This window comes from Buteo buteo, chromosome 18 (assembly GCF_964188355.1).
Source record: "Buteo buteo chromosome 18, bButBut1.hap1.1, whole genome shotgun sequence".
Classification (NCBI taxonomy): Eukaryota; Metazoa; Chordata; class Aves; order Accipitriformes; family Accipitridae; genus Buteo; species Buteo buteo.
The window spans coordinates 10,035,199-10,048,426 of record NC_134188.1 but is presented as its reverse complement, the minus strand read 5'-3'; the positions used below and the strand labels follow the sequence as shown (position 1 = coordinate 10,048,426).

The window sequence follows — 13,228 nt, the reverse complement described above, 5'->3', positions numbered from 1 at the left end:
GCAGCTTCTGGGATGGAGCAGTGTTACAATGTGGGTGCTCAGTGGTGACTGACTGCTTCTTGAAGATTGTCTGATAACTAGCAGAATTTGACCAACTACTATTTTTCTTTACAGACAAGGGGTTTTTTTCTGTGATTAAAATGGAACTGAAACAGTGCTGGGCATATTCCTCATATGTTCACACATCGAGAATGGGAGAAGAAAGGGGTGGGAGGAGAGAAGGAGAGACTCTGCATGCTTTTCTAACTACTGCAAAATGAAGTTTTCAACTCTCCAGTCACAGGGCATATGCTGTTTGACTGTGCATCTGGATTATAAATAGCATCCTTAATGCTAGTTATTGCTAAGTCACCTCGCTGTTCCCAGAGCACTGTTCTAGTTGTGCAGGAAAATCTTGCCACAGAGAACACATACTTGACTTGCAGAAACCTTTTAGTATCTTGATTTGTTCACCTAAAGCCCCTGTTTTGCACCCCCCACACACACCATGTTTGCTTTCACAAAAGCAGAGAAAATTGAGCTTATGGATTGGCAATTTTGTGTTCTGGAAATTAAACAAGTGGTATAGCAAGAATGAAGCCATTTCCTAAAATGTAGTTCTGCTTCTGCATCACAGCTATAACTTGTTTTATGGGAAGTTAGACAGCTATCATGCATATAAAGTTCTTCAGGCTGTGATGCCTTGGAATAGATTTTTCTGGTGGCCAGGATTAATTTCTTAGTATTTGGGAAAATTCCTTTATGCTGTGTGAGATGTCAGCACCTAAAGTGCCAAAATGGCAGTTCCTTAAGCTGAGTGAAGTCCATACAGTTGTGATCATTTAACAAGGGCCAGATAAGTAGTTTTTCCACATCTGTTTTATAAGCATATATATATATATATAATTGAAGTATGTACTTCAAATACTTCCCTCTGAAAAAAAAAAATCTAATTCCACCAAGAAGCTTTAATCTTTTCCGATCTCACCAGTCCCTCATATAAACACATAGCATTATGCTTCCCACTTTGTATTAATTATTATAGTATTTTTGTACAGTATATAACCTCAATAAAGGGAGGGTAGATTCCTGCTTTTATGTGATTATTTTTTTCCATCTAGATAAGGATCTTTTAGTTTCTCACTGAAGGTGTTAAGACTTCCATATGAAAAAAAGGTTTGCATCCACATACACTTTCCCCAAACTACCTGCATCTGTGATAGTGTTCTTCAGATTTCCCAGAGCTGTATTTTTATTTCCAGAAGACAAAACATTTAGTTGTAGGTGCTCCTCAGGTCTCTGTGGCCACTGCAGAGAGAATGACATCTTTGGAAACTCTATCCAGAAGTGCTCCATACAGAGTTCAGACTATAGTGAAATAAACAATTAATAAGGTAGTTGTACTTCATCTCTCATGACTTACCTGGGATTTCCAGAAACCTTCCAGTCATTGTAGCCCTGAGCTTACTTTGACTGAACACTACTGTTGGATTTTGGCCCACCAATAATTAAATGTGCATACAGTCCATCAGCCAAAGGACAATCTGAAATTACATAGTTGTACAATAGCTAAAACTTGCAGTATGTGTGTTCCACAATGTATCTTCCACCCCACTGTGCTGTTCTTTAAGGGAATTTAACTTTCTACCAGCAAGGTCATACATCATAAATTTTATCAACACAACCATTGTTCGATAGAGAGTTACAGTTTCAGTCCTCAGGTCTCCAGCCCTGCTTCCAGCCCCCCTAACATGCTGTGGAAGTTGTAGGTAACACTTGTCAGCAGGGGAGTCTTTGCTCAAATGAGTACTTCCTGTGAACAGTTTCCAAACCAAATGCTTTCATGGAGGAGAGACTCTTGGAGTGCTCCTGACCTGTGTTCAAGTGGTTGGCACTTAGGACTAGACCAGTAACTCCTCTTTCAAGATTTTCCTTCAGTGAAGTTTGCCAAGCTATCTAAAATAACTTAAATTATGCAAATCTTTAACTTGAAAGTAACATCAGCTTATTCAATTAAAATTTTAAAATTAAGTCAATTACTCTAATGAGAAATAAAAAATGAAGCAATATCTAACCACCCTCGCTAGTATCTCTTACTCTGCTTGTCTTCGCATTGATTTGTGTTTCCATTTTCCAGCAGACTATCTGACTGTGCCCACAGACCAAGTCCAAGGATGGATCCCTGACTGGGGCTCTTTTGGCTAACATGTACATTTATTGCCTTAGGAGGAGATTTTTGGTCAGTTTCTGAAATACCTCTCTGTTGCAGACCAATCTGCAGTTGTTTTAGGATGACGCTGAATCCTGCGTTGCATGAATGGGGTGTTAACATGAGGTTATCTGGGAGTGTTTGAGGATATAAAGCCTGTTGGGCCAGTGCGCGGTTGGGAGGAGCCAAACCTCCTGCAGTGCTATCCAGTCCCTTTTGAACCCTGTTCCTGGAATGAACTGTCTGTCAAACTGAAGCCAAGTATTGCTCAGAAAGAGCCAACTGGTGCTGTCCAAAGCAGAGCCAGAAATGAGATAATCATTAAGCAGCATAGAGAATCAGGGATACAGCTTGCTTGACCCATGGCCCTCGAGCATGCTTCCTAGCCACTTTCTTATTTAGCAGTATAGACAAAGACTTTAGTTAAGCAAAATCCAAGATGAATTACATGGTTCTTCAGGGCTTAGAGCTAATGCCTCAGACAGGTCCTGTAGTTAGGCTTCATCTTCCCTAAAAGCAATACTGACTGCAACAAAATATCCCCTTACAACATCCTTTCCTGAGCAGCGCTGCTGTGTTCAATGAACTGCCAGAAGTAAAGCAAATGGCCTTGGACAGAGAGAATAATCACAGTTTACAGGTGGACTGCAAAAGGTATTTAAGTAAATGTTTTCAAAACAGGTTAAAGATTAAAATTCCTGGTGATAAGTGCTAAAAATAAGTATCACTTTTTAAAAGCTTTTGCAGCTTTCAGTATAAAGTTTGGGCCTAAATTCAGCAATCTGCTGTGCAGAAGCGTTATGGTGTGCTCTGAAGAAATGCATTCTGAAAAGTGAAATTATTGCAGATGTGATTTACAGCAGAACTGGAATACATTGCCATTTGTGTTTATAAACAGCGGAGTCCACTATAAAGCAGCTGACATTTGCTTTTTCAATCAGGCAGTGCTTGTTTAGTCAGCTTCTATTGCTGAAATCACAATGGACTAGAGCAAAATATAAACAAATATTAGCAAAATTACCATTTAGGATTTGTATCCATTTGAAAAATGTCTTCCTCAGAGAAAAGGTGAACTCACTGGTGTTACATCTGGTCCTGCTATGAAGTCTGCTTCTCTTACATGAAAGGGAGTAGAAGTTTCAGGACAATTCATATGGATCATGCTGTGACTTGAGAAACCAGAAGTCTAAACAAAAAAGAGTGGAAATGTAAGTAAAGATATAATTTAGATCTTTAAAATTACACTATCTTTACCTAAATCTGCTACAAATCCTTATAACACTAACTTTAAAAAAAAAAAAATAATAAAATCGAAGCTAGAGACAGTTCTATTTGTGTTACACAAATGGAGATAGAAGAGAATTAACCTTCCCTAAGACTGCACATCTAACAAGCTAGTTTCTGTAATTATGAGATGTAATCTGATATCGATGCTCTGTTTTTTTACTTAATAATTTCTACTTAATATTGCTCTATTGCTAAAAAAAATATTATTTCTCACAAAATCAGTTTGTTGCCCAATTTTTTTCCAGACAGCAGTGTAGCTCCTAAATTACATCAAAAAATTTCAATTATGTAAGTGTAAATGAGAAGAGAATCTGGCTCTTTATATGATTTTGTTTTGGTTTTTTGACTTGCCTCACCACCCTAATCAGTCAATAATATATGTTAACACACCTATACATTGCATAAAATGTAAGTAGATCATACACACTAAAAGCCCCTTGGCTATGTCAAAAGACAGAAACTGAGGCCTAACTGATTCCCTATCAGCACACACAGCAGTCCTACTGGTGTAATTAAAACCAGTTTTAAATCAATTTACTTAGGTCTGTGAAAACCACTATGGGTGCAAACCTCCATGTGACACACATCTGTTTATAATTACCTCTTATCTGTTTATCTTAATTCTGTCATTTACACACAAGGTGTCATAAAGCAATGACAATACATGAGGTATTGTGTTAAGGTAGACATTATATACAGAAATGTAAACACAGACCTCTGAGACTGTGGTTCTCCTCAGGATATAAAACAATTACTCAAAGCAAAAGTGTTCTGTCATCATTCAGTTCCAAATTACCAGCTTTATTTTATGTAAAACATGGAAGTAAGCTTGTGGGCTCCCTGTTTGCACTGTTCCCACTGCCCTTCTCAACTGCTTTCCTTCTCACTCCTACGCTATTTTTTGAGTCTTGCTTCTAATGGTTTCAGAGTATCCTTTTTTTGACTCCAAAAGCCCTTACTGGATGCAGCTTTCAGCCTGTCTCTCCAGTACTTCACTCGTTTCCTGTTTTCATTACATTATCTGCATTACAGATCTAGCTGAGGGGTCTTTTTTTAGTTTGCTGCTGTGAAAGAATGATTCATCACTTAATTATAGGCATGCTTGAAGCTTCTGAAGTTCAATAATGCTTTAAGAAATTGCATATCTGTAAAATACTTTTAATAAATTAATCTGATGGTATAAAAATTCTTTTTACATTTCTATCCTATTGCATTGTCCAATTACTCCTTATTAGAAATATGAATGTCTCAGCAAGCATTGATCCAATTGACTATACACCAAAGAGTTTAATGGATTTCTTAGCTGGAGGAGGAGGCTGTTACAACATGTTCCATATATAAAATAAGTAATTTACTTTAAATGCTGGCTGTCACAATGCATTTAACATATCCAATTTATTAATAACCCATTATTTTGATGTTGGTCTTCCAAGTCTCTCTATAAACTAATCAGAATTTACTGAAATAATGCTTTATCATCCATTAAGAAGAAAATTAGAACTTCCTTTTGTACAGCGCTCAATTTTTTTATGGTCTGAGAGTGATTTATGCTTGTGGCATAATATGAACCAGCTGTTTTTCCTGAAAGATTCATGAGATCACTCCCATGTATTGATGTCTGGCCTCTGACATTTTTTGTTATGTACAAGAAAACACACATTTCCTAATACTGAAGTGCTACATATAGACAGAAAGAAAGTGCTGCAAAGAATCGCATTTACCTTTATGAGATTGTCTGTTTCTCATCAGAAAGTACAGTCAGGAACAAAATAAACTTAATTCTAAAATACACCAAGTCCACATGCACTTATATTACGACCTTGATTAGCAAAACTGTATGCAAACAATAGAAGACAATAAAACCATTTAATTCTTAGAGTAACTCAAAAGTGTAGATGAAGTATACAGAAATCTTGATGACTGCAACAGTTGCATATTTCAAACCATGCTTTAGTGGACTGTTCAGGCTTTGGGATTCAGCTGACTGATTGCCTTGCTATGTATTGCTATAGAGGAGGGTTCTTGGCAATAATTGCATATAATATTTAACTGTGGAAAGACACTTTTCTTAGATAGTGTCAACCTACAGGATAAAAGTGACTAGTATTTGTTTATTTTCTCAAAGATGAACACCACTTGTGTCTGGAGCAATGACGACTGAACTTCAGAAATAAATCCTGATTCATGTTGGCAATGACAAGTCCAGCACAAAATATTTGCCTTTCATAAGTACTTTCATCTGAAGTTCTAACTCACTGCACAGATGGTACATGTATTTTTTTCTCTAGAAAGTTATGAAATGGTTCTCTAATTCCTACCTACATACTCTTTCCTTACTTCATGCTAACTCTTACTGAAGGGGGTCATCTTGTAAAAAATAAAATAACTTTTCACCTTGGCCTCTACACTATAACTTGAACAGAAGTTTAAGTTGTGTCTAATGCTTCATTAGCTTCTTGTGTAATTGATACAAGATATACTAATAACGTTTTCTTTGTAAGGCAAAGTTAAATAAGAAGGAGAAGGTTTGTAACAGAAACCAAATAATTATGGAAGAAAGCAGAAATTTAGTAAAAACGCCAGACAGCTGGGCAATAATTTTGGCAATAAATTAGCTCCCTTCCAGCCATTTCAGGTGTTGTAGTTATAATTCTTACCTCTTAATTACCTTAAAAGCATGAGACATATATATAGGACTATGATATTTCAAGTTATTTAAATATCAAAAATCAAGAGGCAAGTATTTTATGCCTAAATCAAAGCAGATGCATGGATCAAGACATTTCAACTAAAAGAATATTTAAGCATTTCATACAATTTTTCAAATCTCACTGTAGTATCTAACTCAGAAGCCTATGCACTATAGGCTCGCTCTGTAGCTACCAGAGCTAGAAAGGTACTTCCCCAGAGCAATTTTACAACAGCTAAGATATTAATTGCCATACAAAGATAACAAATTCTTCCTGTTCACTAGACAGGGACCTTGAACAACTATGCTCCTTGCTGATGTACCTCTGCTAAGTGACCAAAGACAGGCGGAATAAATCTGGCCACTAAAAGTCTGCCATAAAAAACAGGCTCAACTGAAATCAACAGAAAAACTAAGATTGAGATAAAAAAAGCTGTGCTCTTAGTAGAAGCAGACCACCCACAAATCTCTGAGTCAGTAAGATTGACAAGTGCTTAGGACTGCAGAGATTGTGGATTTAGGAATCTAGTTTTATCCACCTTGACTTGCTTAGTTGAATACATTTAATGTATGCAAGTATACTTAATGCTTTGATGCAGTGGCAATTTTTTGCATCCAGAATGAATACCACAGTGAATATCACATACCGTAAAATGATACTTACAGCACTTAGTCTGAATTTGATGAAAGCACTTGCTGCAGCAACTAGCAACTCTGCCTGCAAGTAGAAAAATAATAATAATCTACAATGGTTCCATCCTACTGAGAAATTAAGGCAGAAACAGTTTATTACTGTGAATACTCTGTTCCAGTTACTTAGTAGTACTTGCAGAAACAGACTCTTGATCAGGTTTAGGTCCTTTACTAGAGAAACTAGAAAACATGCAAAACATAATGAGGTTTCTAGCAAGTAGACAAAGCTGCTTAAAGAATACATCTACACTCTCCCAGAAATAAACAAAGGAAGTCAACTTGGCCTATAAATATTTTTATAATTATCAAACAGCTTTCAGGTGGCTTGTAAGAAATGAGTTCCAGTCCATTATAATTACTTCTAAAAGGCAGCTGCCTTTCATGTGCTTGGTTTCTTCCTTTCTTTCTTCACTTTTGTTTTGTTTGTCTTTACTTTGATGTTCACCTTTGTTTTCCCTTGGATCACAGTTTCAGTTGTTTTCAACTTCACAATGCACCTGTAACTGTGGGACCCAGAAAAGACTGGGGGCAATCAAAAATACTGCCTGATTTATATTACTGTAATGAACCTTGGTTTACAACACTATGCCACAAATAGAAAACAGTAAGACAAGCCACTGGTAGGACATAACAAGCCACTAGTAGAACGCAAGTTTCTGACTTTGCACTGTACTGTGCAACTTGTACAGCCCTCATCTCCTGAGGGTAAATGCTCTTCACCAGAAGAGCAGTATCTGTTCCTCTAAAACTTTTAAGTTCTTTGTTGTATTGAAATATATGCACATCCTGCAGAGAAGTGCAAATACACCAAAAAAGCCATAGTCTTTGTATTTTACAGTTTTGGAAAAAAGCTGTGAACAGGTTTTCCCATGTCTAACCTTACAGAATTTAAGAATCATAGTCTCTGAAATAGTCTAATAAATTGTATTTGTGTAAGAGAAATTGAACACAATGTTAGAAGAAATAGTTTATATTAGAATAAGCTGATAGTGAAAGAGCTTTTAGAGAGAAATGGATAGCGGTATAAAGTACAGTCCCACATTCATTACTTAGAAAGGATGTTGCAATAGAACATCTAGATCCCTCGATTTATTTTTCCTGAAAAAAAAACCACTGAGTAAAACTCAGCTCTTCTTCTCCAGCTTAGATTTACAGAGCTACTCCTAAAAATAATGTTTTAATCCTACCCACCAGCTTTTTTTTTTTTTTTAATAAAATCAGGTCATCATATCCAAATCCTTCCCTGAATTCCTGTCTAGCCATCAGTAACTACTAGTGACTCTTGAAGAATGCTTTCCTCCAGCAATTCAGCACTGTTGTCCTAATTAGGGCTGTTCCTCTGTACCCGAAGTCCCGATAATGTGTCCTTCACCTCACGCTATGGACTAAAACAAAAAGGAGGGTGTGTAATACCATAAACCCCACTGATCCATGGGTTGATGTGTATAGTGGTAGAAGAGCTGGGATGTTCTGAAACACTGGAGTGCAGCATATTAGGGTAACTGCCCTGAGCTTCTAGATTATTTTCTTCTCCTCCTTGATGCTTGTCAGTGAGTTCTTAGCAATGGATATAATGTCAAAAACCAATGGTATTTTGTAATTCTGTAAGGACTTTGAGATCTGCCATGGGCGTGAAAGTAGATTAAAAACTGGCGTTAAAGATGTAAGTAAAAGGTAGAGTAAATGATTCCAGACAGTTTTCAATAGGACCTCTGCTCCATGTATTCTGTCTCATAACGGCCGATAATCAAAAGACAACAAAGTGAGATTGACACTGCAGAGAGAGAGTGCAGCTTTCTAAGTAATAACAGAGGATACTTGCATAATTGATGCTTTACAGTCATCCATTGGACAAGCAAGCATGTAGGACAGTCCTGACTTATGGAAGAATGAGCTCTGTAAGTACATGATCCTGGAGAAAAAAAAAGGATATACGCAGAAGTGCATGGAAGGAAACAAGCAGGGATAATGGAAAGCAAAGCAGGAGGGAGCAGGTCCGTGAGCGGCCTCTCACTGGAGCTGATCCAGAAAACAGGCTTAGGTGTCACTAGAGAGCAGAAAGGAGAGGAGAGGTGGACCTGAGGCTGAATATGATACCAGTGGGAGTTGGGAATAATTCTGTTATCATCCTTAAGGTTAGGATACACATGATTGATTCAACCTATTTTATCCTGTATACAATGACATGGTCTTTAATTACATATTACAGACCTTTTTTTTTATTTCTACAGGAACCCCTTGTCATCTATAAATGTACCACATATCTATGTTGTTCTAATGCCTCCTATACTCGTAACTGTTACAAGGTGATACAAGGTGAGATAAAAGACCTCATTTTTAAAGGTCATTTGTAACTGCAAGCAGATCATTCCCATTGTCACTCACCATGACTACATGTACAATTAAACTAGTTTGGCTGTGCACATGACTTGCAGTAGTAACTGTCTTTGCAAATCACTCCTATGAACTTTTCAGAGATCAAGCTGGCATTGAAGAATCCAGCAAGTAAAAACCAAGGAAAATAACATGGCTAAAGGAATATAAAATCCTATCACACATTTTCACCAAATCTGACTTGGGACAAACAGAGCTGGACATAGTACTGTTCCTGCCTGTGGCCACATTTGGTGATTGAGGCTTGTACCACACAAAATGATCAGAGCAGGAGTGCATCTTTTCCAAAAAGCAGCAGAAAGGATTCAGACTGAAGAAAGATTTGCAGAATAAAATCTTGATTTCTTGAAAACATAAATGGCATGGACATTTCTTAGTACAGGGAGGAAAAGACCTACTTAAGACAAATCAAAATTATTGCTAAAACCAGCAATAAAGGTAAGAAGCAAGAACAAACACTGCTTAAACTGAAAATCAAGAATAGTTCCTGGAAGACTTAAGCACTAGACTGGGAGAAGTATCTAGCAATGAACAAATCTGCATTATCAGTGACAGAAAAAGCATGAGCTAAAGGGACTTTTAGAAGTCTAAATACTATGATTCTGATCCTCATAAAATAGAACATGCTTCCTCTTATTGCTGGACCAACACAAAAGATACACCCTCTGGTTAAAAGAAAAAGCTATCAACGTTTCTGCTTCAGCAGGATTAATCACAGGCAGTGATTAAATAACTAATGATCTTTTCTTTTTTTGATGCATAAACTTGATTTCCATTATTGGTAATGAGATTATACATTTTTCAGTGAGCAAGGAACAGCCCTATCAGTGATGATACCTACATAAACCTCACTATCAGAGTGGAAAAAAGAGAACAAGGGTTTATGTGAGGAAGGACACAAGATTTTCTACTATGTGTAAACATCTCCAGAACAAAACATCAGAAAATTAAATGTAGAAAATTATCCAAAATGTTAATGAGATGGCATGCATGCTGAGTCAGTATTTCTTGTTGCTAATTACCTATGCTTAGACCTTCTGGCTAAAAACATTGCCTGGTATCACCCATCCAAGTATCCAGCTTCAGGGAGTATTTCTAGCCAACAGATTTATTTTACCTGCATACTTTTTTTTCTTCTTTGTTAACATGTGATCAAAACTCCACCATATACAAAAATAAAATCCACTCATCTATAAAACTGCTTACTTTCCAAAATGTATTGGTTTAAGAAAGCCCTAAGGGGAAAACTGATTATTTAAGATCTATGGCTCCCACCTCTCATTTTGGTCTGTACTTTTGAGTATATGAAAGGTGGTGCTTTTAAAAATGTTTGTACAGTATTAAAAGCTCAAAAATTACTGAAAAATCCCAGGGTTGTCCACTCACACACCCTCGTTTATCAAACGTAGTATTTCCTTCAAAAATCTTAACAGCTTTCCTGAAGACCACAGAAAGCTATCCCAATGCCTGAAGGATGAAACGACCTCCATTTTACATTTCTGGATTCATTTATCTTTCCACGGCGCTTATCCCCCCCCCCCCCAGTCTGACAGACAGGTATTTTCTCAAGCTGAAATTCCTGTCAGTACTTGACAAACGTGCTTCCCGCCAAGCTGGGTCGGTCGGCTGGGGGCTCCGGAGGCCCGTCCGCGCCTCAGGCGCCTCAGCGCGTCCGGCGGGGCGGGCCTGCCGCCCTCCCCTCACGGGGAACACGGACCGGTAAGGCAGGGCGGCAGCGGGAGAGGGAGCGAGAGCTCCCGCAGGCGGAGGGGCCTGCGGCCGCCTCCAACCACGGCGGGCCGGGCCGGGCCGGGCCGGGCTTCTCCTCCGGCGGGGAAGCGCTCCCTGAAGGGCCGCTGCCCCAGGACCAGCCGGCTCTCGGGAACCGTGGCGGCCTTCCGCTGGTGAGAGGGACGCTGACAGCCCCCCCCGCCCCCCGGAAAGGGATGGTTTAAATAAGTGTTCAAACCCACGGTAAACACGGCGTGTTCGTGTCGCTAGCCCCGCTCTCCCGCCCCTGACGGGCAGCCTGTAGGAACAGCGGTTTCCAGCAGAGGAGGTAAGAGCTTTGTTAGTCGGCTCCAAATTTAAGGTCGAGTTTGTGGTAAGGAAGCACCGGTAAGAGTGGTGTCCCACGGAGCAGCACGCAGGGAATGAGGGGAGAAATCTGCCTTTTTCCTTGAGGAGCAAGAAAAGAGGAGAGGGTGGCTCCCTGGGAGCTGGCACTGCCACAGCAAATCCAGCCGGCCGCAGGCAGGGAAGGGCTTAGTGGCAGCCGGCGTGGGTGGCTCTCGGTGGGGAGAAGTGGGTGTTTGCAGAGTGGGCAGTCTCCTGTAGCAACAGGCTCCCTGGCAGGGGTTGCTGGAGAGAGCTCGGCCCTCCCAGGCTGCAGCAACCTGAGATCAAGGCCACTGCAAGCTCCTCAGGAGGAGGAAAATGAAAGAGAGACTCGGAAAATTTCTTTACCAAAGAGAGCTACGAGGGCGTAGAGACAACTATTTCGGAAAACGAATCACTGTGAAATGCAAAGAAATCGGTGTACTGCTGAACACTACAGGGGGCAAAACAGACAATTCCCCCTTCCTTGCTAGTTTTTAAACATGTACCAAAGTGAGATGACAGTGTTTAGGGCTTTTGATTACTCTGCTGACTTCTGTCCAGAGAAGCAGAAAAAAGGTGGTTGTGGGTTGTTTTTTTAATTTTATATTTGCTTAGTATGATACTTCCATTACTGAATAGTTTAAGAGTGTAAATTATCATTGAATCATGAACATTCAAGGAAGGAGAACATCGGTGAGTATCCTCCCTGTCAGAATTTCTAATTTCTTAAAGTATAATGTAAGGAGAAGGAAATAATACCCACTGTCACAAGGTAAGTTTTGTCACTGATTTCAATGGCAGTTGAAGACATGCAACTGAATCTCTTGATCAATCCCTTTTTAAATGGATATGTATGTCCCTTTGTATTTTTATGCAATGTCCATCACTTTGCTAAGTAATCAGAATCTCTGTTTCTTAAATCAGAGATTACTAGATAACTTAATCAATTCCTTTATTTCTGGATAGCCTAAATTGTCCCACGACCAGTTAAATATTGTAGCAGCATGTGTACTACTTTGACTTTGTCAATAATGGGAAGACCTGATAGGTAACTTTCATATTCACACTGTAAATCCAGTCCCAGGTAATGGGAATTTTTAAATTAATCAGCGGAAGAAAAGACTTTATTTAATTTTGATTTATTAATCGTTCTTATCATGTAGCGTATTATCCTCTATTTTTTATCAAGTGCAAAAAATAACTAAAATATTTTAAAATAAATATTTTAAATACGGTTAATGCTGTTAGATCAGCTAGACAGATAAAATCAGGTACATAAAAGAGAAAGAAAGAATGCCCATACTGATTAAGCCAGGAGATGCTGTTTCACCAAAACTTTTGCCTTGTATGTAGCAAGATTCAAAATCCTTGAATGAAGAAGATGACATAAAGCACAAGAAGAAACCCACCCTAGATTTACTGATGATATTGCAACTTGGTTTCAAAGACTTTGAAACAGCAATCAAAAAGCTGTGTAAATAACATGAATTCTGTTTGAAAGTAGGCCCAACTATGCCAACTCACAAGATAGCTTTTGAAAGGTGCTTAGGCCAGTTTTAAGAGCCAGATGTTGCCAGAGGCCTTCATCTTCATCAGTACTCCAAATTAAAATTTATTACAGAAAGTAATTGCATGTAATGTCATCTTAAATTAAAATGCAAAGCTAAATCCAGACAAGTATTAGTTTGACAATATAGGAGGAGTACAAATGTATGTACATTATTATACAAATAGGTAGCTATAAACACATGACATTGTTCATTGGAAGAACAGAGAGGACCCTGTAATAAGTGCTAACCTAACTGAAAATACAGGGACTAGTTTCTCTACTGTGAGTGAATTCTGCTTGGGAATAGAGAAATGCCAAGAGAGGTGCA

The 13,228-nt window shown here is 38.6% G+C and overlaps 1 long non-coding RNA gene across 1 annotated transcript; it reads right to left on the bottom strand.

Moving 5' to 3' along the window:
- Positions 1 to 1,475: 1,475 nt before the first annotated feature.
- LOC142041316 (uncharacterized) lies at positions 1,476 to 6,882 on the bottom strand. Its single transcript, XR_012653424.1, has 3 exons — positions 6,829 to 6,882; positions 3,210 to 3,374; positions 1,476 to 1,523 (listed from the first exon to the last, which is right to left on the bottom strand). It is a non-coding gene; the product is annotated as an uncharacterized LOC142041316 (long non-coding RNA).
- Positions 6,883 to 13,228: the final 6,346 nt, after the last annotated feature.